Below are 24,147 nucleotides of genomic sequence, written 5' to 3' on the forward strand. Positions count from 1 at the left end.
TGGTCTATGCTAAATAAACCTATACTTGCCCTCACGCTGAATTATAATAAGTGCAGGCAAATGGGGTTTTAAACAAAACTGGTGCATCAACTTAAAGTCAGGATGGTTCTGTATCTGAAGGGCAATTCCCTTCCCCACATTCAAATCACAGGGTTCTCAAAAGTTCTAGTAAGGTCGCTGGTTTGCCCAGTTAAAAAAAAACACCTCTGGTAGGCTTCCCTTGGGCGGGCTCGACCCACCTAACACATCACAATTCAACCAAATTCTTCTGGGAAGCTTCCCTCAGTCGGGTTCAAGCTACCCTGCACCTCTGATGATCAGCAAAGCGTCCAATAACCACTGGAGCCGTCCCTCAATTCCTCTGTCCAGGTTGAAGCCACCTGGATGTATCATACGCTCTTGTATTGGGACAGTTCGTATACAAGTTTCTCAAAAGCTCGTCATTCATCGAAATCTTTTAGAGCACCAATTATTTCTCAATGGTTCTCTTTGCCCTTAACACATTGGATCACAGTTTACTTCTGTTGGCTTCTCCGGGGTATCCAACCCCTATGCTTTAGCAACACTTCAACTCTCGGGGGTTTCTTCCCCAACACTTCCTTTCACACAACTTAATTTCTAAGAAGTTCAAACCAGACCTCTCAGTTTACTCTCACCTGAGACCGGGTCTCTTTCGGTATTTCACTTTTGGGTTCACAACAATTTCATATCAGGCCCACCAGGCTTCCCTCACCTGGTTCTGAGCCCTGCTCTTGATATATTTCACTTTGCAGAGGATTTCACAACTCCCTTTTCTTAGGCGTTTTGATTCTGCTGGACCACTCTGTTACTCTATATCAAACTTACAACAATTGAATCTTTCTCCTCTCACTTTCAGCCTACAAGTCCGATAAGGCTTTGCTCTTGCCTTTTCGTCACTATTCAATTCTCTTTATCACAAGTGTTACTTCACGCCCTCTCTGTGTGCCCTTTTCATCTTTAGAACACTTGTTTTTCTCATTAAAGTTCATCACTTTTGTTTGAAACTACATTTCCCATAATGCCTCCTTCTCTTAGGCTATGGGACTTTATATTCAGGACTTTCGCACAGCTTTTCCCTTGCTTTGATATGATATGATAGGTTATTTATAATTTGCTTAATACTCACAGGATTCGCAGACCCGGGGATCGAACCTGTGTTGCTCTGTGCCGTCTTGCTTCCAAGACGAGCACGTTGCCACTGAGCTATCCTCCCGAGACAACTTCTATAGGGTCGCTCACATTCCATTCTTCATTCATGACAAAAAGGGTTTCTCTGAGATTCCTTACATGCATGCACCGGGTTTCACAAAACCTCACTGGTCGCCACCTTATAGGTTGTTTGGTTCCACTGCTCTCAGCATTAAGGGTCTTCCTCCATGCCCCCATGATACCTGGGCTTCCTATAACATGCCCAGGGGAAGCAAGCACTTCAGAGGACACAAGCAGCAGGATGCAGTTTGCCTTCTCTGACCCTTCGGAGACAAGGTTCTCAGCTATGCTGCAGACACTCACAGGTACCAGGCCAGCGCATTGCCTCTCCGCTCTCCTCCAGATTCTCTCAGCATCAGCTTTTTCTGCTCCTTACGGCTTCCGGGATCTCGAGGTCCTAGCTGCCATTCCAGTTCCCTCTCCACCTTGTTTCAAACCACACCTTTTATACCTGCCCTGATAGTAAATGGATTTTGTGTGTGGATGGTCAACCTGAATTGCCTGACTCTGCCTGTCTTGTTAAGGGGACAAAAAGGAGAACACCAATAGGAATAAATGATCCATTGACTCCCCTGTGTAATCCTCATGTTTTCTGGTCTGTTCTTCTTCGTCCCAGTGTTTGGTGGGGGGAGGGTAAAGGGGGATGGGTGTCATGTACATACATTCTGAAGTTGGTATTATACAGGGTTTTGATCTTGTAGAGTTTTTTACACATCGTGAGGATGAGATGTTCTTGTCAAAATAGGGATAAGAATAGGAATGTTTATACTGGGATATATAGTTTTTCTTTTTTCCTTTTCTTTCTCAGAGTTTTACTTTGTCCTGTTGACACCTCAAATGATTGTGTGTTAGGTTTGAAGATTGGTTGGGATCTGCAGCGAAAGGGGGGATGATGCTTTCCATCTATTCCTTAAGGAGAAATGCTGGGGTAAGATGGGACTTAGATGGTAATAACCCTTGAAGCCTGAGGGTATGTCGGATAGCGGGTTATAAGAAGGGGGAATACCATGTCTCACCCTCGTGCGTTCTCCTCTCATTCCCCAAGGATCCCCTGGCTGGATGATCCTCTCTCACTTGTCCACCCGCTGGGTTGGGATCCAAGAGAGATGGCCCTTACCTGGCAACCCGAACAAAGGAACCCGGGATTACCTGTGAGAACGCCCTCAGGTTTCTCACACTAGGTAGGGAATTTTCTCTTCAAAATAGGGCCAGGGGGGGTGTCTTCCCAACCCATTTTTATTTAATAACAATATGTCTTTAACCAAATACATGGAAACTTTGTGTCCGGCTTTCATTTCTGAGCCCTCACACAGAGTCTAGCCAGTCATGTGGTGCAAGGGGCGACAGGATGGCTTAGGTGTTGAGGAGGAGAGACTCCTTGAAGAGGTGGGTCTTGAGTTCTTTTCTGAATTGTAGGATCATGGGCGGGGTCTGATACTGATGGGGAGGAGGTTCTATAGTCGGAGGCGTGAACAGAGAAGGCTTGTTTTCTGGTCCTTTCCATTTTGCATCACAGGATTTCAAGTCTGCATGTGTCCTGGCTTCTGGTGGTGCATTGTCCACCGGAGACATTGAGTTTCTACACTAGGTAGCTGAGTGACTGCCTTATAGATGATGAAGCAAGACTTGAAGGTGATTTGTGCATGCAGTGGGAGCCACGGAAGGACATTGAGGGCGGAGTGATGTGGTTGTATCTGCGTATACCCTTGATGAGGTGGGCGGCCGTGTGTAGGACACTTCTCAAGGGCACAAGGGAGGACAACAGGAGGCGTTCAAGGAGTTCATTGGGATAGGATCAGTGCTTGGACGGTGGATCTGAAGCTGTCCGGAGGGAGGAAGGACTTAACGTTCCTCAGGAGGGAGAGCTAATATCAAGCTTTCTGAATTTGCTTAGCTATGTGTGTCTTGTAGGAGAGGTATTTGTTGATGTGGAACCGAGGGATTTGGCGCAAGAGGTGAGCTTGGGTGTGAAGTCCTCAGAGTTCACGATTGATAGCCAGGTCTGTATGTCGCTCCTTGAAACACTCGTGTATAGGCGCGTTATAAATGCCATATCATATCATATCATATCTGGGTGTTCGTGTTGTTGGTGACGAGTAGGAATTCAGTCTTGTGGACATCCAAGACTGGATCAGCGAGAGACAGGTTTTGAGCCTATGGATGTCTTTGATGGAGTCGAACTTGAGGTATAGCTGTGTGTCTTTGGTGTATTGGTGGATGTGGATGTTTTGTGCGGCTACTGGGGCTTCCAGCAGCTCCATGTATAGATTGAAGATTACTAGGGAGAGGATGGAATCCTGCAGGACTCCACAGGTGATGTGTAGCATTGCCGATTTAGAGGAGTCCATCTGAACAAACTGCTTGTGGTTGGAGAGGTAGGACCTGAACCAGCATAGGACAAGGTTGCTGATTTCCATGCACCGATGTAGGGCGTCTGTAAGCGCCTGGTGGTCTACTGTGTCTAAAGCGGCTGACAGATCCAGTAGAACCAGGAGACAGGGGTGACCATCATCAAGGATGTTGTATGGTGGCTGTCTCCGTGCTGCATCTGGGCCTGAACCCGCATTGGTAGGTTTGGAGGAGATTGTTGGTGTCAATGTGTTGCTGCAGTTGTGCGGCTACCGATTTCTTGATGATCTTACCTAGGAGGTGTAGTTGGGTGATGGGGCGATAGTTACCTAGGTTGCTGGGATACAGAGTGGGTTTCTTAATAGAGGGAGGATTTTTCCTGTCTTTAGGGCTGATGGGAAGGTGCATTGAGTTAGGGAGTTGTTGAGGATCTCCCGGTAGGGAAGGAGAGTTTCTGCAGGGAGGGTCTTGATGATGGATGCTGGGAGGATGTCATCTGTATAGATGTGGCTTTGAGGGGGGCTAGGGTTTCTAGTAGGTCCTCTGTTGAGAGTGTACTGAATGTTGTCCAGGGTGTGGAGAATTTGCGCGGTGGCACGAGAAGAGGGTCAGTGGATGCAGAGCTGGTGTCTATGTGCTGGCAAATATTGCTGATTTTGTCAACGAAGAAGGTATTTAGGTGGTGGATTTCTCAATGGAATGTGGTATGGTAGGATCGGGTAGCTGGTTGATGCAGTACTTGACCACTTTGAAGAGGGCTCTACTTTTGTTGTCAGCTACTGCTATGGTGTTCTGATAGTAAGAGGTCTTGGCTGTGTTGATTAGTTTTCAGTGGATTGCTCAGAGTTCCTTCAGGAGCGCCAGGCCAGATGCAGTCCTGGAACAGCGCCAGGGTTTCTCTTGTTTCCTGATGACTCTTTTGCTGAGGTGTAGTTCTTGTGTGTACCAGGGTGCTGATGGTTTCGGTTTGCAGGTGTCTTGTTTCAGGCGTGCATGTCGGTCGATGAAGGCTGAGTCGCAGTTCAGTTGGGGGTGTTCGGTCCATGTAAGGTGGAGGTTGGCGAGGTCTTCCGTGAGGGCTTCCACCAGGAAATTCTTGAAGGACTTGAAGGTTTCACTGATGGGTTTCTGCTGGGAGTACTTGACTGGGGTGGTGTGCAGGATGTTCAAAGGCACGGCGAGGTGGTAAGATCTGTCAAGCAAGAGAGGAGAGCTGTAGTTGAGGGAAGACAGTGGAGTGATGATTAGGTCGAGGATGTTACTTTCTCGTATGTTGGGTCTTTCATGTGCCATGTGAGGCTGAGGGTGTCGAGAAGGCAGGGGGTGAACTTCCTTCATCGGTTTGGTGGCCTTGGTGCCTGGGAGGTTGAAGTCGCCTAGGAAGATGTTGTTGTTGTGCGTGAGGGACATGCTGATGACCAGGTCGATGAAGTCTCAGATGAAGGTAGTGTTGGGTTTTTGTGGGCTGTAGATGAGATGGAATGTGACTGTGTCCGTCTGGGAGAGTGGGAAGTGGCAGGAGAGGACTTTGAAGGAGCCAGTGTTGCCAACGTCAAGTCTGGTGCAGGGCCATGAGGTTTTGTGGATGACAGCGAGGCCTTCGCCTGTCTTGTTCAGCCGCTCACTGTGTTGGATGCTGTAGTCATCGGGGACAAGGATTTCTAGGATGTGGATGGAGGTGGGTGTCAGCCAGGTCTCGGGGAAGAAGATGGCGTCAAGGTCATGTGTAGTGATGAGGTTGGCGATGTCTGCTGCATGGGCGATAGCTGAGCGGACATTGGCCGGCATCAACGTCTGTGTTGTGGACGGTGAGGAGGTGAAGATGGGATTGGGGCTGATGTGGGTGAGGTTGCTGCATTGGTGAGGATTGACGATCTAATTGACAAACAGGGCCCAGCTGTCTATATCTCCACAATGGATCTGATGAAGGGCAGGTTTTATTGAACCACTCCGACAAAGAAAAAATTGCTTTCTCCACTCCCTGGGGATTATTCCAATTTAAAGTCTTCACTTTTGGACTACATAGGGCCCAGGCAATATTTAAAAGATTTATGTACAAGGTATTGCAGCCCTTTTCACACTTCTGAGGCGCATACCTAGACGATATATTGATCCACAGCAAAGCCTGGAAGGAACACCTTTTCCATTTGGTCATAATGAGCCCTGAGACAAGCCAGCCTAATGCCAACCCTAAAAAGTGGAATCTGGCACAGTCGGCCATAGAGTATCCATGGTTCTTTGTGGGGAATGGCCTAATACAACCACAACTAGAGAAAGTCAAAGCTGTCAGAGAAGCACCAGGCCCTGAGACAAAAAGGGATCTTCTGGCATTTTGGGGACTTACAGGGTATTATAGATGATTTATCCCTAGATATTCTACTATAACATCTTGTCGAATTGATACATTAAAATATTACAAGCCCCAAACATTGCGTTGAGAAAAACAAGATCAGGCCTGTTTTGACACCTTGAACACATCCTCTATAGTAAACCTGTACTGAAGTTCCCAATTTCAACAAGGAATTTATATTACAAACGGATGTGTCCAAGGTGGGGTTTGGGGCTGTTCTTTCCCAAGAAACTGATAGGTTAGAACATTCTGTTCTATATGTCCTCATGAAAAGAATGATGCCACTATCGCGCTGGATGCCCTTTCCATCAAGCGGGGCGTAGTATATATTTTACGATATTATCTAACTGGTTGTAAATTTAAATTGGTAAAGGGCCATTTTCGCTTGATGTGACTTAGCTTGAGGAAGGATACTAAGCTCTGCATAATGCGTTGATTCTTAGACCCCCAACCCTTTTTGTTTTGTTGTCGAACATAGGAAGAGTAAAGAACAGGGGAATGCAGACTTCCTATCTCGGTTTCCCATAAAGAAAGATGGGTGCGCCGAATCCATTAGGGGAATGGTATGTGGCGATTCACAGGATCTCGTCACTTCTCTCCAGAGGGTAAACCCTTTGCTATGAGGCTAGGGAGGTGAGGCTGCAACGCAATAGTCCCTCTAGGGGAGGTAAAAAGTGGGAGGACCTCATAGGGAGATACTTCCCTCATTGGGATAAGGACTCCCGTCCCATGAACAACCTCTGTAAACTATTGTTCCTAAAAGACATGGCCCAATTTACTCCTTCTGCATCCCAACTTGAAACTACTGTGTGTTATTGCAAAGGCTCTACCATCTCATCTGTAAGGCCAGATAGGACTGAGATGAAGAAGAACCAAAGAAACATACAGAACAACAGTAGAAGTGACAACCAAATAACTGATAGAGTAGTTGGTTTGGACATAGGACAGTACAAGGCAAGAACTGTGAAGAGGTGGTCACTAGGAGGCATGAAAACAACTTCAAAATTATTGACAACAAACATTGACGCTACGCTGAGGGGCCCAGCAATATAAAGTAAAGACTGAGGAAGGACTAGAGGTGTTTGTGAGCAGGAAGAGCAGCAAGGGAAGCTGGTGTCTGTCCTGCAGAGCCCGAGAACTTCGAACCTGTGCTGCCCAAATTATTGAGAGACAGTCGGTCTCGGAAGGAAAAGCTAAAGAAAACCACGCGAGCCGAAGTAAACCCGACTCACTGCAGAAGCAGGAAGACTCCAGTGATGGCGTGGCCTCTCCGAGGTGGACCGGCTGGGCCATAAAACATGCCGAGATCACCACAGCAACGACTCTGTGGAGATGCGCAGACCAAAGAAATATAATCTGAACGCGCACAGAACGAATAGCGACCTGAGACCCGGTAGCACTTCCGGGTGAATATACAGGTAACAGGAGTTGCAGGAAGGCCATGTGGGGTCCAGGGAGCCCGAAGAGACAAATATTCCTCTGGAGTGATCTCCCTCATCACAGTAGTGACACCCAAAGAACCAAGAGTCAAGTATTCCTCAGGAGTGATCGCCTTCATCACAGTAGTGATACCCAAAGAACCAAGAGTCGAGTCTTCCTCTGGAGTGATATCCCTCATCACAGTAGTAATGCCCAAAGACCCAAGTGTCAAATATTCCTCTGGAATGAGCTCCCTCATCACAGTAGTGATAACCAGAGAACCAAGAGTCAAGTAGGCCTCGGGAGTGATCTCCCTCATCACAGTGGTGACACAAGAAACAATGAATCACAAGAATGCCTCTGTAGTGAACTCCCTCGTCACAGTGGCAAACCCAACATATGTGAAAGATACAAAAAGGACAAAGAATTTCAGGGAGTAATCTCTCCAATAGTTATCATATGAACAGTCCTGACAAAGCACCAGCAATAATAATAAGAGTTGATAAAGATTTTACTCTGTTGTTCGGAAATACTTTGGAGGAAGTAAAGAGACTTCTAAAGACTTATCAAGAAGCAGTCTCCAAATCTCTTTCAGATAGACCAGGAGAAGGGAGTCACTTTCTTGGTCGAGGTGTATTTGGTAAATCAGACCCTGATGCTAGAGACTGCTCTTAAGACAGCCTGAGACAGGATACTTTTTTTTACCAGGAGAAGGGAGCCATTCTCCTGTTGGCTTGGATCGGAAGTTCATTGGCCCCCTTTTCTTTCTTGGTTTATTTGTTAGTTGTAGGGATAGAGTAGTTGGTTTGGACAGAGGACAGTACATTGGTCTTAACGTACATCCTGACGAGTACCTGAGTTATTCTTTGTTGAGGTAGGTTAAACCCCTCCAGAAATAGGGAGAGGCATGTCCTCTTCTTTATTTGACTAAACGTCTATAGCCAAAATGATACCACCTTGTCAGCCTCCTTACTCCATCATGCCACTCACACCCTCCCCTAACCTTCCCTCTGGTAGAAAGTCACCCGATTAGGACTTGTCCCTATGTCCTCCCTTCCATACACTACTGGTCCTTGTGGTAGGACTTCAGGTCTCCCTTTGCCAGACCAACTGCTACATAGCTGCTAATAAACGACCTCTACCCAGGTAGTGGCCTTCCTGTCTATCCAGGGAGAGGATGAAAGCATGAAGCTTGCTCCCAGTCATTGTCCCCCTTTGGCATTTCCCACCTTCTTTTATGAGGCTGGGCTAGTGGTGGCTTTCCTAAGCCAGCCCAGGATTGGTCTTTCCAGTGTGTGGTTTGTTTTACATGCCCTGATAGGTTTTTCCTCTCATGGTGCTTAACTTAAAAGTTGGTTTTATTACTTCCTTTACAGAACTGGTTGGGTCTTAATTGATGTATACATTGTTTAATGGTTGGCTCTGAGCTGGTAAACAGGTGTTGTGCACCGAGCACTAATATGTATCTGTCTGTGTTGTCAGATGTGCAGCCGTGGTGTTTGGCAAACCCGCAGTGAGTGGGACTTGCCATTTCCGCTTACCACAAGCATTCTGGTTTTTGCTTGGAAGGTAGAGTTCAGTGCAGTTTCTTACAGATTACTTTCTTGTCCATGTTTATCGTTCGCTAACTCCAATGGTCCCCTGCTAGAGTTTGGTTTAACATCCTAACAACTGATTCCTACATTTTGGGGTTTCAATGTTATACCATAACAATTAAGGAAGTAAGTATAATTGCTGCGTGTTCTATTGTTAGAGGCTGACCCTTCTGAGTCATGCTTGAACCGGTAGTACCAGATCATCTTTTCAGATAAAGATGAATCTTTCTAAATTAAGGACATACTGCATCCTTGAGGGGAGGGCAAGCATAGGGAATCCTGCTCCATCCACCCCATGGGAGGTGCACCATGTAGCAGCTGGACCAACCCAGTTCCTGAGGCTTGGCCCCCTCACATAAAAAGATGGGGTGTTTCTCCAAATAACCAAAAGTGTCACAATGAGAGGACCAATACATTTCATCTTGGTTCCAAGTACAGGATCAGAAAAACAAGAGAGTTGCATGGCCGTGGCAGTTAGGATTCAAAGGTATTTTTAAACAGGTCTTACACTCTTAAAAACGGGTTGCTTTCTTCAGCTCAAAGGCAGATTGGCGGACCTTAGTCCACATCCAAGCCCGCGTCTCTGCAGCCTCTAACAGCACGGCCAAACTCTTTAAAATCTGCCAGGAGCTGGCCAATTCTTCTGCAGTCTCCACTTCTCCTGTTCCCTCCCAGGTCCTCTGTAGAGCTCTGGCTTCTCACTTCACCACTACAACTCAGGACATCCTGTCCTCACTCTCCTCTTCCTCTACCTCCCCCGCCCCTCTGCTGGTCTCCTCTCCCTCTCCTCCTTTCTCCTCTTTCTCTCCGACAACACCAAACAATGTTTCTAGACAAGCCTGATCTATGAAAGTGCCATCCAAACTCCTCCAGAACCATCAAGGACCACATTGACACCCTCGCTCCAGCCTTGACGGATTTCTACAACCACTCTTTCGCCACTGGATCGTTCCCCTCTCTCCTCAAGCACTCCATTGTTGTTACGCTCACCTGACTTCCACAGAGGCGCCGGTCTGATCTGGGCTGCTGCGGCCTCCTCCAGCGTAATGCGTAGGGCCGAGATGTGTCGTTTGTCTGGCCGGTAGGAGTAATCTTCTGTGAATGGAGAAAGGGGAATTAACTACCCGTGGAGTTGAGCGTAAATTCCCCCCACCCCTGTTGTTCTCCCCACTGACCACCTCCGATGTCCCCTCTAAAGTCTCACCTTATGGTTTGAAGGGGTGAGCTCTCCATCCTGCTTCGAGCGCAGGGGCGCGTGATGGACCAGTTGCTCCACTGGTCGAAGGAATTGGTGAGTTCCAGGGCTATTTTGACTCTCCCGGCAAGACGCCGTAAGTATGCAGTTCGTAAGAGTTCAAATGCCTGACCACCACTCCTATCCAATCCCGTAATCTGTGGTCTTCTCCTTTATTCAGGTGCTGAGAGAAAACCAGAGTCGAGGAGTTATACCTCCGGCGGTAAAATTAGGTAAGTCTATGGCGGGAGGTGGCTCCCCTTGATTGTCCTTTTGATTCACCCTGTTGTGCTTTTGTTTCCCCTTAGGGGCCGGGGTACGGCGATGGTGCAGTGGGAGCTGCGCCGACCCGAGGAGAGGAATGGTTCCCCCGATGGTAAATCAGGTAGGTCTTAGGGTGGTAACCAGTAATCCTCTATATGTTCTCTTGGCTCACCTTATTGTCTTTATCTCCCTCTAGGTGCTGGAATGCGGCGGGAACATGCAGGAGGCTGCAGTGAAACGTGAAGATGCTGCGAGGAACGGTGAGTGCAGCGCGGCGCTGCTGCTGGCGATGCAACGTGTTTAAAAATAAAGTCTTTCCTTTGGTTCGACGATGCGATGGCTCTGGAATCAGGTAAGAAGCTGGTAAATGTTCTGGTTCTAACCTTTCTCCTTCTTTCTCTTGTTTCTAGGTGCTCCGGGTTTGAGGCGGGAGTGGCTGAAGTCTATATGCTGCTGCAGGCACGGTGAGCGTTACGCTGCTGGATGCAGAATAACGCGAAGCGTGTGCTGCTCTTCGGACGTGGTTTAAATAGCCTCCAAAGTAGTTCCAGGTAAGTATTCCTCCACCGCCACACCCGAGTGGCAAAAGAGTCCCTAGGTAAAGTAGTCCCTTCTAGGCCTCTTGAGGGCTTGGATCCCTTGCAGCATGGTCTGCATCAGGTAAGTCCAGGTAAGTTTTCCCCTAATGAGCCTGGCACCTATGGCGCCAGGACTGAAGTCTCATATGAGCCTTGCGCCAAAGGCGCCATGACTGTGTCCAGATGGCCCCTAACAGGGGTCGCTGGGCCTTTCCCCGGGAACGTGATGCCTGCTCCCGGGGCTGCTGGACCTGGTCTGGTTCCCCGGGGGTAGGCATCATGACAATTGTTTACCCTCTCCTTAAAAAGCCTGCTGCCGATCCTACCTGTCCGGCAAACTATCGCCTGATATTTATCACTCCTTTCCTGGGTAAACTCCTGGAAAACCTGAGCATCTCCCAGCTTACTCTCCACAATGAATCTGTTGGTTGTCTCCATGACCATCACCATGGCTTCAGAGTAGCCAGAGGCACGGAAACTGCTCTCCTGAACATCTGTGAAGATCTGCTCTCTAATCTTGACTCCAGACTTCCTTTGGTCCTCATTCTCCTTGACCTTTCCTCTGCTTTTGACAAAGTCAATCACGCCATCCTGATCAATCGATCGACTATGTGAGAACCTGGGCATCATGGATCAGGCCCTGGAGTGGTTGACCTTCTTCCTCCTACACCGACCCTCCCAAGACCAAATTGGGTCCTTTCTCTTCACCACCTTTCTCTCCACTTGTGGTGTTCCCCAGCGCTCTATCCTCTCACCCTGGCTCCTCAATGTCTACTTGGCCCCTTTGGCCGACCTGTTCTTTGCCTTCTCCTCTAACATTCAGTGTTATGCGGCTGTCAATCGGCTCTCTTTCAGGCTCCCCTCAGCCTCCTCTCCTCTCTCGCTCATTTCTGGCTGTCTATCAGGGATTCGGAATTGGTGCACCTCAAAAAGATCTCTGCCTTAATGCCAGTAAGACAGAGATCCTTCTCATTGTGACCCCTGCTCCCACTTTCCCTCTCTCACTATGGCCGCCCTCCTTGGACACTCTTCCTTCAACTTCCTGTGAGGCAAAAAACCTTGGTGTGATCTTCAACTCCACTCTCTCCTTCACACCTCACATCACAGGCCTTGCAATTAAGGCCTGCTACCAGCTGCACCTCCTCAGAGGTAGTCTTCCTTTTCTCACATTCCCCCAGAAGCCCAATGTCTCCAGAGCCCTAGTTCTCTCTGGGCTGGACTACTGCAAAAGCCTCTTTCTCAATCTGCCTTCCTCTACTCTCTGCCCTCTGCAACTAATCCAGAATAGGACTGCAAGACTTATCCTTGGCCTCAAGCCCAGGGACCGTATTTCGCCAGCCCTGAAATCTCTTCAATGGCTCCCGGTGACTGCAAGGATAAAGTTAAAGACCCTCTGTATCGTTCCCAAGGCTTTCTGGGGCCTGGGCACGCACCATATCCAATGCTCTCTTCTAAAATACTTTCCTTCTCCAGCCATTCGCTCAGACACCTCCAACTCTCAGAGTACCAGATGCTTCACCAGGCATAGAGTGGGGGGGGGGGGAGGGTATATTTCTCTCCTCTGCAGGTGCCTCCTTCTGGAATGGCCTCCCTGACCCTCTCAAATTTGAGTCGTACCTCCTGACATTCCAGAAGCAGCTCAAGACCTTCCTTTTTTTCTCTGCATTCTCTCTCTATCTCCCCTGCTGACCTACCATCTGCTGTGCTGAGTGGTTGCCTGGCTACCCTCAGAGTCGCTCTGGGTAACAGGCTTCTCCATGATCAGTCCCCTTCTGCACTGCCTCCGGGCCTACCACGCACTGATTGCACTTCACACTCCCTCTCCCTGGCGCTTCCCCCTCTCCCTTGCCCCTGCACTTAGGCATTTGCGCACTTGCACGATCTGAATAACACAACACAAGGCCAAGTAAGATTGTTTGTCTTGTCCTCCCTCTGTCTTCCCTCCCTTGTCTGGTCGCACCTAGAAACACTTCTGTACAGGCGCGTTATAAATCACATATCATATATCATATTAGTAAATAGAAAGGTTCCTGCAGTGTCTCCAGAGTTTTGCACCCTTGCTTCTTTTCCATGACAGCACCAATGACGAGGGTCTTGGACCTTGCAGACATTAAGGTTCAGGTACAACTGTACTTTTACATTTTTCCCTTAAGGTTATCCTGGTCTAGAGCCCAAAACTCACAGTGGCTAATGGAAAGTAATTTCACACACAGGGAGTTAGTGAAGGTATCTTAGAGTGAGTGTGATGTAGTCACTAGACCTAAGCCATAAAATGATCCTATGAGCCTTATTTTGGATAAGTTGTATCTGGTGGATAAGGCATTTATGGAGGGCAAGTAAAGAATATTCATTACAGTAGTCCAGTCTAGAAAGTTCAATTGTTCTAGTTTCTTCCAGTTTGTGTGACATGTTTAGGAGAGGAAGTATATGCTAGAGTTTACGTAAATGGAAATGCAAATTGTTTGTGAGTTCTCGGTGACGAGTGCATCAAAGAGACCACACAGTCTTTAGCAAGGAGGACAGGGAAAGGCAGGGAACCAATGGTAGAAGGCCACAAGAATGGGAGAGAAGCATGTACCAAGGTGTTGTAGAATATTTCCGTCTCTAGGCATTAAGACAGAGACTTATCTATGATCTGGTCTTGTATGAGAGAGCAACACATATCAAGACATGATGGAGATTTGGAGCGGATCCTCCAAGTCTGAAAGTGATTTGGGTGTCTGCGGTGTAGTTTTGGAAGGAGATGGAAGCAGGATCAATGAGGTCAGCAGGCATTTTAAGTAGGTGCAAAAGAGCCACAGAGAGCACTGAGCCTTAAGGAATCTCACAGTTGTGGAGAAAGGTCTTCGATAGGCAGGATTCTGATCGTACTTGCAATTTCCATCAACAGAAAGGGGGGCTCCATGTAAGAACACATCCATCACTGCCTAAACAGGTCATCAACCTACCCATTATTGTAGCATGATTAGGAATTTCAAAGGCATCTGACAAATCTAGGAGGAGGAGGGTGGAAACACAAAACCCTGATTGGTGATCATGTGGCAAATTAAGTAGCCCTCTGTATTCAAACAGTTGCTGCATTACACTGTTCTCTGGAATCTTACCTAAAAAGGGAGCATTTCAAAATTGAGGGTTAGTTTGTGTGGATGTATGAGCCATATGACAGTTTCACACATGAGGTCAGAAGTGGGTACCAGAGAAGACCCGTGCTAAATTGTGTCAACCGTGATGGTGTGTATGGTTTTATGGGAATGTAAATCATGTGATTCATATGTTGCTAGATGAAGGGCTTCATTGGACCCGTGATTCGTTCTGCACGTCAGTGTTAACTGTTACTTGCCTATTTACAGAGTGGATTCAATGTCACACAGCCCCAAACTGTTAGGCAGAGACTGAGGCTGTTGTATTGATCAACCACATCTTTTCTCGTTCGGCCTTCCTCATAGGATTGAGTCTGACAGAGTTAGTCATTTTACCAGTGAAGTGATGATTTTGATGATGAAATTTCAATGAGTAAAAAGGAAATTCCACATCAACTATCACCTGGTATCGAGAGTTGCGGGGCTACAGCAATTAAACAAGACAATTGTAGAAATGTAGTATAAAGACATTCTATGACTAACACTTCAAAAAGGGAATATGAAGTAGGTGACCAGGTCTTTCAGCGCTTTGATGTCAGGCGCTATATAAACAAAATAAATACAATACAATACAATACCACTACAACTTTCAAAGGAACCAAAGTAAGGAGCAGGAGTTTTTGCCTCTTTGGAAAGGAGCCTTTGAAATGATACATACGGTATCTGCCATCTCCTACAAAATAAACATATTGAAATGCGAACCAGGGAGAATAATGCTGATTATGTATTAACGAAAATAGAGGAATCGTCTGAAGCCACAGTCACGGTGGACTCTGAATAAGATTTATGTATGTCCAGAAGGAACAGTGAATTGGAAAAAGGATGATTAAGAATGTGTAGGTGAAAGATTGAATGCTTGGACTGTATTATTAAAATTAGATTTCTTAAAAAATAATAAAATGGAGGTTAGGAATTAAATATATTCTCTGTATCTGTGCCTTACACTAAACCAGCCTTTCTAGCCCTCTCTCACATTAAAAGATTAACCTGAAAATTCTTCTAATGTGGTGATCGAATTCCGTGTGGAGAGTATTTTTGGAGGAACCCATCCCCCAAAAGGAAACTCAAGAGTTTGCCAGAAGGGGGAAGGACTATAGAAAGGTGCTGACATTCAAGAAAAACCTAACTGAAAAATTTGGAGAATAACTGAACAAAAATAAAATCAAACTCATGCCCATCTTTTCATCATTTCCTTGCTCACGGTCTTTCTCCCAGCAGACTATGGTCTGAATGCCCCTGGCAGGGGCCACAGTACAGCACTCCATGGACAAGCTACGGTGGTGATTTGGTGCAGTCTAAAAGCCTATTAACATAACATATTTTCTTTTGAAGCATATATTACAGAGAACATGATGTCCACAATCTTTCCATGAACTTGAGCAATCCCAAAACCATAAATCAGAGATATCAGGGCATGCCGTTTGTCCATATAATTTGCCCACTGGGATACAACGCAAAGGGGGCGGGATGGTTGCAGCAATTTATGGAAATAATAATAATTTGATTCAAGTTTTGCTATGTGGAAGGCACAAACCTTACTCTTTCAGTGTCATTATACAATAAAATGACACAATGCAAAGTAATTTATAAATGTAGAATATATATTATACATCGCAACCTATTTGTTCCTAGGACTACCTACTGTTTGATTGTTATAAGTAAAAATGGTTCACATTAGACATTTTTTTCTCTTTCACATCTATCACTGAAATTCTGTTTAACTTCAATGACCTAAAATGTATGCGTTGTGCAAAACAACCAAATATTAAACTTTTTGTAAAGAAAAACTCTCCAGATCCCCTTAACATACCCTTAAACCAATGTATCACTTTGAGTAGAGTTATTTAAAATATATATATATAACTTCATTATCGGTTTAAACTCAAAGCGGGGCTTATTTGTAGCAGACACACCCCTTTATGACACATCAAAGTTCAGTGGAAAAATAGAAGCAATGACGAAGGCCCTGCTGGTTGTGAGAAAGTAAAGAGAACCTATTACAGGATCTGTCGAGTTCGTCCAGAATCCTGTGTCAAATGATGCTGTATGGATGGAGTTTGCTGGTTATTTAAGCTCAAACACGTAGGAAGAAGACTGACCTTTGAGGAAAACAAAGAAGCCACAGAGACCACCTGACAGAGATGCATATCTGCATTCCAACTGGATGTAGCTGATGAGGAAATGTCTTTAAAAATGCATTTTCCAGATTGGACTGAGTGCCGGGGGAGTTTCCCAAAAGCAAGCTTGGGTTCCCAGAGAGGGATTTTGAGAGCAGGTGCAAGGACTGAAAGGAGAGCTTTCTTGGTAGTGCAGCCTAATGCTAGTCAGTGCCCCTACCAGTCCTGGGTCTTTGGAAGACAAACAAAAAGTGAGTACCTCTAACCCCAGATTAAGACATTCTCCACTAGAACTAATGAAATGCCAGATATCATTTAAAATCATTATGGGAGGCTTCCTGCTTAAAGGTATACAACTGAAAAGATGAAAGCAGTGAAATGTGTATATGCAGTGTGATTTATGCTTAAAGTTAAAGCTCATTGTAATATGGCTTTTCTGAAATCTTTCTACATCTCAAATTAAAATGTGGTATTACCAGTCCTTTCATTGGTGTCTGACATAGTCAACGTAATAGAAAAATATACTCTTTAGATAACACCTGCAGTAGTGATGGTGAGCGTGAACCTGTATCCTTGAAAATAGTGAGAGAGTTAGGCTCTCCTGTCCAAGCATCCAAAAACATCAGAAAACCTGAAGAACCCAAACCTTTACAATTATGTGAAACAAATACACATCATAGAAGTTGAAATCAAATAGTGTCTCTGTCCAAGATAGGGGTTGGATTGTTGCAGTAGGGCGGATTAGATATTAGGTATTTCTCCATAATCAAAGAACGAATCCGAAAAGTAAATCTAGATTTCTTAAAGAGATGTCATTACAGGCGGTATATGGAGGATCCCAGGCCATATCCCCAATTCTTATCCCCTTTACTCATAGCAACAATCATCCCAGCAGACAGATGGAGACAGTCATTTTCATCGGGTTCCCGAGGCGTACAAGCTTGAGCTGCGCATCACAGATGGGGAGAACCCCATGTGCATGTTGCAGCCGGCCAATTCAACTGTGAACCCACCCTTAAGCCATGTTTGACAAAGCAGAATACTTTGACACGCCAGTCCTTCTGAGGTCGAGTGCCTATCATAGGGTACCGTTACTAGCACCTATTGGGGAGCCACAGAGCCCCAAGACCAGAAAGAACACTTTAGAGAAAAGGGCATTTAACTGGGGAGGAGACTGGGCCCCTTTAAAAGCATGAATACAATGTTTTCCTGCAACTAGAACAATGATATTGCCAGACTGTATTTAACAACAGCTCTGCATGAAGAAGACACACTGAAAACTCTTGCAAAGCTGTTGTATTTACTTTTCCCTCTAGAAAAGAAAAATAAATAAACCCGAGTAGCCCAGGTGGGGGAAACCTATTTAAAGCCACCCACAAATACAAAGGATCATGATTTCCCTCTGCAGAAAAAAAGAGAACAAACACTGACCCCCTTTGAAAGTATTAGGCATTGAGCTCCCTCTCCAAGGCAGGCACAACAAAAGACAACAAGCTTGGTCTACATCTGAGCGCCACAATACCGTGGATGGGATTCACCTGAAGGCCCTCCGACCAACCTAACATAGCAAAGGTTATAGTGAATAGGCTCTGAATAGAAGTGTGGTCTACACCTCAAAGAAATGAAGTAAAGTATAAATTATCTTGGGAAGGAAAATGAATATAAAATTGTGGAAGGGAGAGATATTCAAATGGGAGGATGAACGGAAAATAGCCTTTGAAATGGTAAATGATAGAATAATAAGGAATAATAAGAGCACACACACTTAAACCATTTAACACACAAAGGAACACAATCAATGTAGATGCCAGCAGCAGAGGTCTGGGAGTGGTTCTCGCTCAGGAAGATGTGAGACCAGGCAGAGTCCTAATCAGCTTTGCTTCAAGAACACTCACACAGATAGAGTGCAGGTACTCAGCAATTTAGAAGGAGGCACAAGCATTTGACCATTGCAGCAGTTTGTTTCTGGAGAACTATTCAAAATTCGAACAAATCATAAACCCTTACTAAGGGTTTAGGATTATCATAATCATAAACCCTTTCTTAGTCCCGTCATACGTCCGGGTCTAGGCGCTTCTTATAAATTCAATAAATAAAATAAAATACATAAGGATACTCGAGGCCGGTGGAGGTGAAAATGCATCACCAAGACAGAATTGCACTGACTCCAGGCTCATTGAATACGAGAACAAACTGGAGTACAGGGAAGGACAGAAGAAAAAAGTAGCAGCCGGTTTATTCAGATTACCAATGCATGGTGGGGCACTGCAGAATGTTGAAGATCCAGTTGGAACCTTCATAGCAGATGTGTGTGTCATATCATGGGATGGCATATATCCACAGAAGGCTGGACATCAACGCACAATAATGACTTAGGGCCTCATTACGACCCTGGCGGAAATCGGAAAACGATGGCGGAAATGCAATACCGCCATCGAATAGCGCTCGGTGCGACTATGACCCGTCACCGCAAAGTACGATGCCATTAGCGACACCGTAGTGAACGCCAACGCTAACTGCACCAAGTATGCGCGCGCGCGCCATGCCAAACCGTAATTACCACCATGGCGCAACGGTACGCGAATTCTGACCCTAGCGGACATGCACCTAACGCCATCAAGCACGGCGGAAAGTACCATTCCGCCATGGTGAGAAGTACGTTATCGCGAACCAACCGTAAACGGCCCCACTGAGTGCCTGTACACCGCTCCCTGGCCACATAGTACAACTCCCCGTAGGTGCAATGAAGTCACACAATGCAACCAGTGAAATGTACTAGTCATCCATGCCTGCCAACGAACAAATGAATCTCAAGAGGGGCCAATGGGAGCTGCAGGGCACAGATGGCACGAATACAGAAGCCATCCCAATGGACATGACCTCAGTCTCCCACCAAGAAACGCACGCAAACACAGGCACCTGTGACCAGCAATATTCCGAAAATCACATCATTCCACCAATCCACCTGGCTGACCGGCATCTGTTACACAAAAGCTAATCCCCCGCCCCTGAGCATGACATCATTAAAACAGTCATATTGGCAGCCCTCATCCCTGACCTCACTGGGCTTCGTAGGCAAACGCGCCCAGCACAGTACCACGCAACTATACTCCGAAGCTGGAACCCAATGCAGATCTCCTCACAATACATCGCTCCCCAAATAGGAATATGCCACATCACTTGCAAAGAAGAACGCTACACGGTCCATATCAGAATAGAAATTTAATGCACAACAAATTCACCAAGCCCATACAGCCATTAGGCCATGAACCCCAAAACACATTTCACCATTGTGGGCTGCATCCGCAATAAATGACCAGCTACTTCTTGTGTGACGCCCTGTTCCTTCATGGTACACAGGGGCTACATTCTCGTACGAAAAGGCAACATGGAAGCGCCTAGAACCGCAGGGCCGTCCCAATAGGGAGGCACTAGTCCAGCTGAAAGGCCGAAATGCTGCTCCTAGCCACTAGTACTGCGTAAGGGCATGTGGCCCATTGGCGATCGTCCCATAAGATCGTAATGCTGCTCCACTGATTAACACGAAGCAGCAGGTGTCGGGAGTAAAATCCATCTGCAGGAGTGGCATACAGATGGCAGTGGCAAAAGGGGAGGAGATACCTGTCAACCAAATGAAATGAAAAAGAACAGTATGGCCATCAGAACAACATTTGAATTACTCACTTCAATGATCACACCAAATCCACAGCCATATGCATGCTAGCCCACTCCAAAGGATCATCACCACCCAAAAACCACTTGCGAATCATAACTATCTATATCGAGGTGAAAACACCATCACAAACGAGTGTACCTGTGCATGCGTCTGTTAAAACAGAATCCATCAGATGGGATTGGTAACGTGCATAGACACAAGTGTCTGAAGGCGCGTCGAGACAGGGAGGGCTCAACAAGGCCAGATAGACGATGGTCCCACTATGGCAGCCCTGCATCACATAGCGCAGGGGAGGCGGACAGATTCCAAGAAGCCCTGTACATGGCAAACTCTGTATCAATTCATCTGTCCATGCATCCATTCATCATTCCCTCATCCCGTAATGAAAACGCCTGTTTCCATACTCACATTACATGTGAAATTTCCATCGAGTCTGTGCATCATGCAGCCTGCAAAATCCACTGTGCCCCAGCCCGTAAATCCAGTGTTGTGAAGTAACATGTATTTGGGAACGTCCGGCCTCATCGTCCACTTCGCCATTGCGCATCCCAAACTATTCATATCAATCATTGCATCCTCGCCATGGCCCCTGTCCCAAGGACATTGAACAATAGAACGTTATGTTTGCAGTCAGACCTGTGGGCATCTCCTCGCCGCTAGCTGAAAACCGAAAGCGCCGCCCTTCGAATTCCTCATTTGCAACATCACGTCGAAAAGGCATCTGTGGCCGCTTGAAATCACAAATTAATCCATCTAGTGCGGCTGTGTGTGAAAATGGCAACTGCCTTCACTCACAAATGGGACGCCCCGCCCGTCGTTGAACCTCGGTACAGTGATGCATGAGGGTCCACCGTTACTCGAGTACTACGTTCCACTGACCCTTCACAAGTCTGTTCGCGACTGCAAAGATAGTATGTGAAACAATGGGACCATAGCCGAATGAACATATCAACCAATGTTACACTGCCATCGGGTACAAATACATGATTGTAACAGCAAGATGCCATTCGTCGAATTGCAGCGTTGTGTGCGGGACGTGCTCGCCCAAAGGGGAGAGCAGCTTGCACAGGTGGAATGAATCACCACAGGTGGAGGCCATACAGCCTGAAAACACATAAATTGCACGCCCAGTCTCCTCCCACAACCACTCCGAAATGCTACCGGCAGGACTAGCTATGTTGGCCCTGGGGGACCTGATAGCACTGCAGGTACTCCAACTTCAAGAAGAAGACGAACACCAACTACAACCGGCCGCACGGAGGAGACGCAGGAGGAGGAGGAGGGCAAGGCAGGGCCAGCAAGGGCCGCCAGCACAGCCACTACCACCACGCAGGCAGCCCGCAATCCCACGCCTCCGAGCACATCCGTTCAACCTCACTGATGAGCAGATCCACACCCTCTACCGTTTGGACCGGGACACCATAACCGCCATTGTGGACATGACACAGGCTGACCTTGTCAGCATGATAGATAGCCCAACCGCCATCCCACCCCTACTGAAGGTGGTGTCTGTACTCCACTTCCTGGCCACAGGCACCTACCAGCACACAGTCGGACAGTTGCATGGCATTTCACAGCCACTGTTCTCACGGACACTATTGCAAGTGCTCGATGCCCTCCTGACGCACGCAGACGACTACATCTCTCTACCACGCTCGGAGCAGGAAATTACGAACACAAAAGTGGGATTCCATGCACTTGCCGGCATACCGGGTTGCATTGGTGCCATCGACTGCACCCATGTGGAATTGGTCGTCCCACATGCCATGGAGGCCCAGTACCGCAACCGGAAACAATTTCATTCTCTGAATGTACAAATGGTGTGTGACTCCAACAGGATCATTACACATTGTTGTGCCCGATTCCCTGGATCAACCCATGATTCTATGATCTTGAGGAACTCTACAATACCACGCTACATGGAGCGACACGCAGGGAACAGATCCTGGCTACTCGGTGAGTCTCATTTCATGCATGATGATGTGGGGTATGTGATGCGGCAATGACCTGGCAGGAAGGGGGGGGGTGCGTACGTAGCAATGGCATTCCACATGATTCGTTTATCGTCCACATACAGGTGATGCCGGATATCCACTGAAGAGATGGCTCCTCACACCAGTCCGGAACCCACGGGACCAGCATGAGGAGGACTACAACCATGCCCACTCACGTACCCGTGTAGTCATAGAACAGGCATTCGGCCTACTGAAGACTTGTTTCCGGTGCCTCAGCAGGTCTGGCGGGGCACTCCTGTACCGCCATGTGAAGGTTGCGAAGATGGTGATGGCATGTGTCATGCTACACAACATGTGTGTACGTAGAAATGTGCCCATGCCCCCTGACGCAGAACTGCAAGCACCTGAAGATGGTCATGATGAGGGTGGGGATGTGGCAGCACCTCAAGGAGTCTGCGAGGCACAGGAGGGCCGTGACATTCGTCAGCATCTCATAGATGCATGCTTCTAGCACTCACGCCTGGTGGCTGATACATGGACACGGGACTCGTGGCACTGTGTGTGTATGGTACATGCACAATATGGACTGTACGCCTATAATGGCCTCGTACACAAAGATCAATGTCCACACATCTCATTGGTTGATCGTGCATTGTTTATGGCATATGTGATATCATGTTGAACACCCTATCGACCCGCCACCCAAGTGAGCCCAACACCCCCCCTCCACCCTCCTACCTCCCCCCCGAACACCAGTGTCCAGAGATGCTCATTGTCAGTGGGCAGTCGCTATTGCAAGCCCCCTCTGCGGGTATCAGGGGCACCCCTGCCTGTGGAGCGCAGGTTCCTCCCAGATCTACGTTGGGGGCTGCCCTGGACGGAACTTGCAACGGATGATGTCTCTGCCTGCTCACGTCCATGCATGTCCCTAAGGGTTTGTGAGAGCTCAGTGAGCACACGGCGCACTGCGGCAAGTTCGGCACATACGTCTTTGGACGTCACATGCAGTTCCCCCCTCAGGCTCTCGGTGCTTCTCTCCATTTGGACTCTCAGGCTCTCGGTGCTACTCTCCATTTGGACTCTCAGGCACTCGGTGCTACTCTCCATTTGTGCCCTTAGTGTCTCTGTACTTCTCTCCATTTCTGCCCTAAGTGTCTCAGTTGATGTTTCTATGTCTGCCTTAGTGCCCCCACATTCATCGGCATGGTCCTTGAGGAGCGTGGCCAGTTGCTGCTGTTGCACGATTAACTGGTCGAGGGACTGTTGCCTCTGCTGGGCCATGGCCATTTGCGGTGGTGTCACAGAGTGGCTGTTCGCCTCATGTTGCCCTGCCGCAGGGCTTGTGGAGGATGGCCAGTCGTCGTCTTGTGGGTGCCCCTGCGTGGTATCCTCATGGTGTACGGGATGGAACAGACAGGGGGATTGGGACAGGTCATGGATGGATCTGACTTCGACATCCCCGTTTTCTGTGTCGGAGCATGCTGCCATTAATGCAGTGTCACCTATGGTGCTGCTGCCACCAGAAGCAGTGCCTACTGTGGCATCCATTGGGGGGACCTGTGGTGGTGGTGGTGTGGGCATGCTGGCTGCTGGGGTGCCTGTTGGAGTTCCCTCCTCTGTGCTGCCACTTGATTTGTGCTGCTGTCGTGTCTTGATGCGTGCAGCTGAGGTGGAGGGTCTTTGGCCGTTGGTCTTGGCCCTCTTTGCAGGTGTGCTGGTAGGGGTGTCCTGGAGCTCGTCGTTTGGATCGGACCCTGTGGTGGAGTAAAGGAGGGCGAGCGTTATTAATGGGTCTGTGGAAATTGGAATGGCAATGTATCACATGCATTGGGGTGGTACCTGAGGGTGATTTGGGTCGGGGCCTTGGAGGTGGTTTCATTTGTGTGTGGTGTGAGGGTGCAGTTGTTTGGCAGCCTGCAGTTAGGGTGTGCCTGCTGCACGTGTAGAGGGTGTTTTTAGGATTTTTAATTATTTATGTATTTGATGTGAGTTTTGAAGTGTGCTTTCAGGCCTATGTATGTGGACGTTCTCCTGGACATGTGTTACTGTTGCACTATGTGGGCACGTGGTACTTCACATGATTGGACATTGTGGTTTTGGCATTGTTTTATTTGGGCCACCTACCTGATTCTTCGGATGTCTGCACTCCTTTCTCCATCCCTCCGACTCCCTCTATGCTCTCCATTCCTATGGTGGAGGCACAGATTTCTTCCCAGGGGGTCAACTTGATGGGTGATTCC

The 24,147-nt window shown here is 47.5% G+C and overlaps 1 protein-coding gene across 1 annotated transcript in view; it reads right to left on the bottom strand.

Moving 5' to 3' along the window:
* The window catches only part of RCAN2 (regulator of calcineurin 2), a 564,245-nt gene that overhangs the window by 215,898 nt on the left and 324,200 nt on the right, over positions 1-24,147 (bottom strand). The gene's annotated exons all lie outside the window — the stretch shown is intronic.

This window comes from Ambystoma mexicanum, chromosome 4p (genome assembly GCF_040938575.1).
Source record: "Ambystoma mexicanum isolate Mex_15411 chromosome 4p, UKY_AmexF1_1, whole genome shotgun sequence".
NCBI lineage: Eukaryota > Metazoa > Chordata > Amphibia > Caudata > Ambystomatidae > Ambystoma > Ambystoma mexicanum.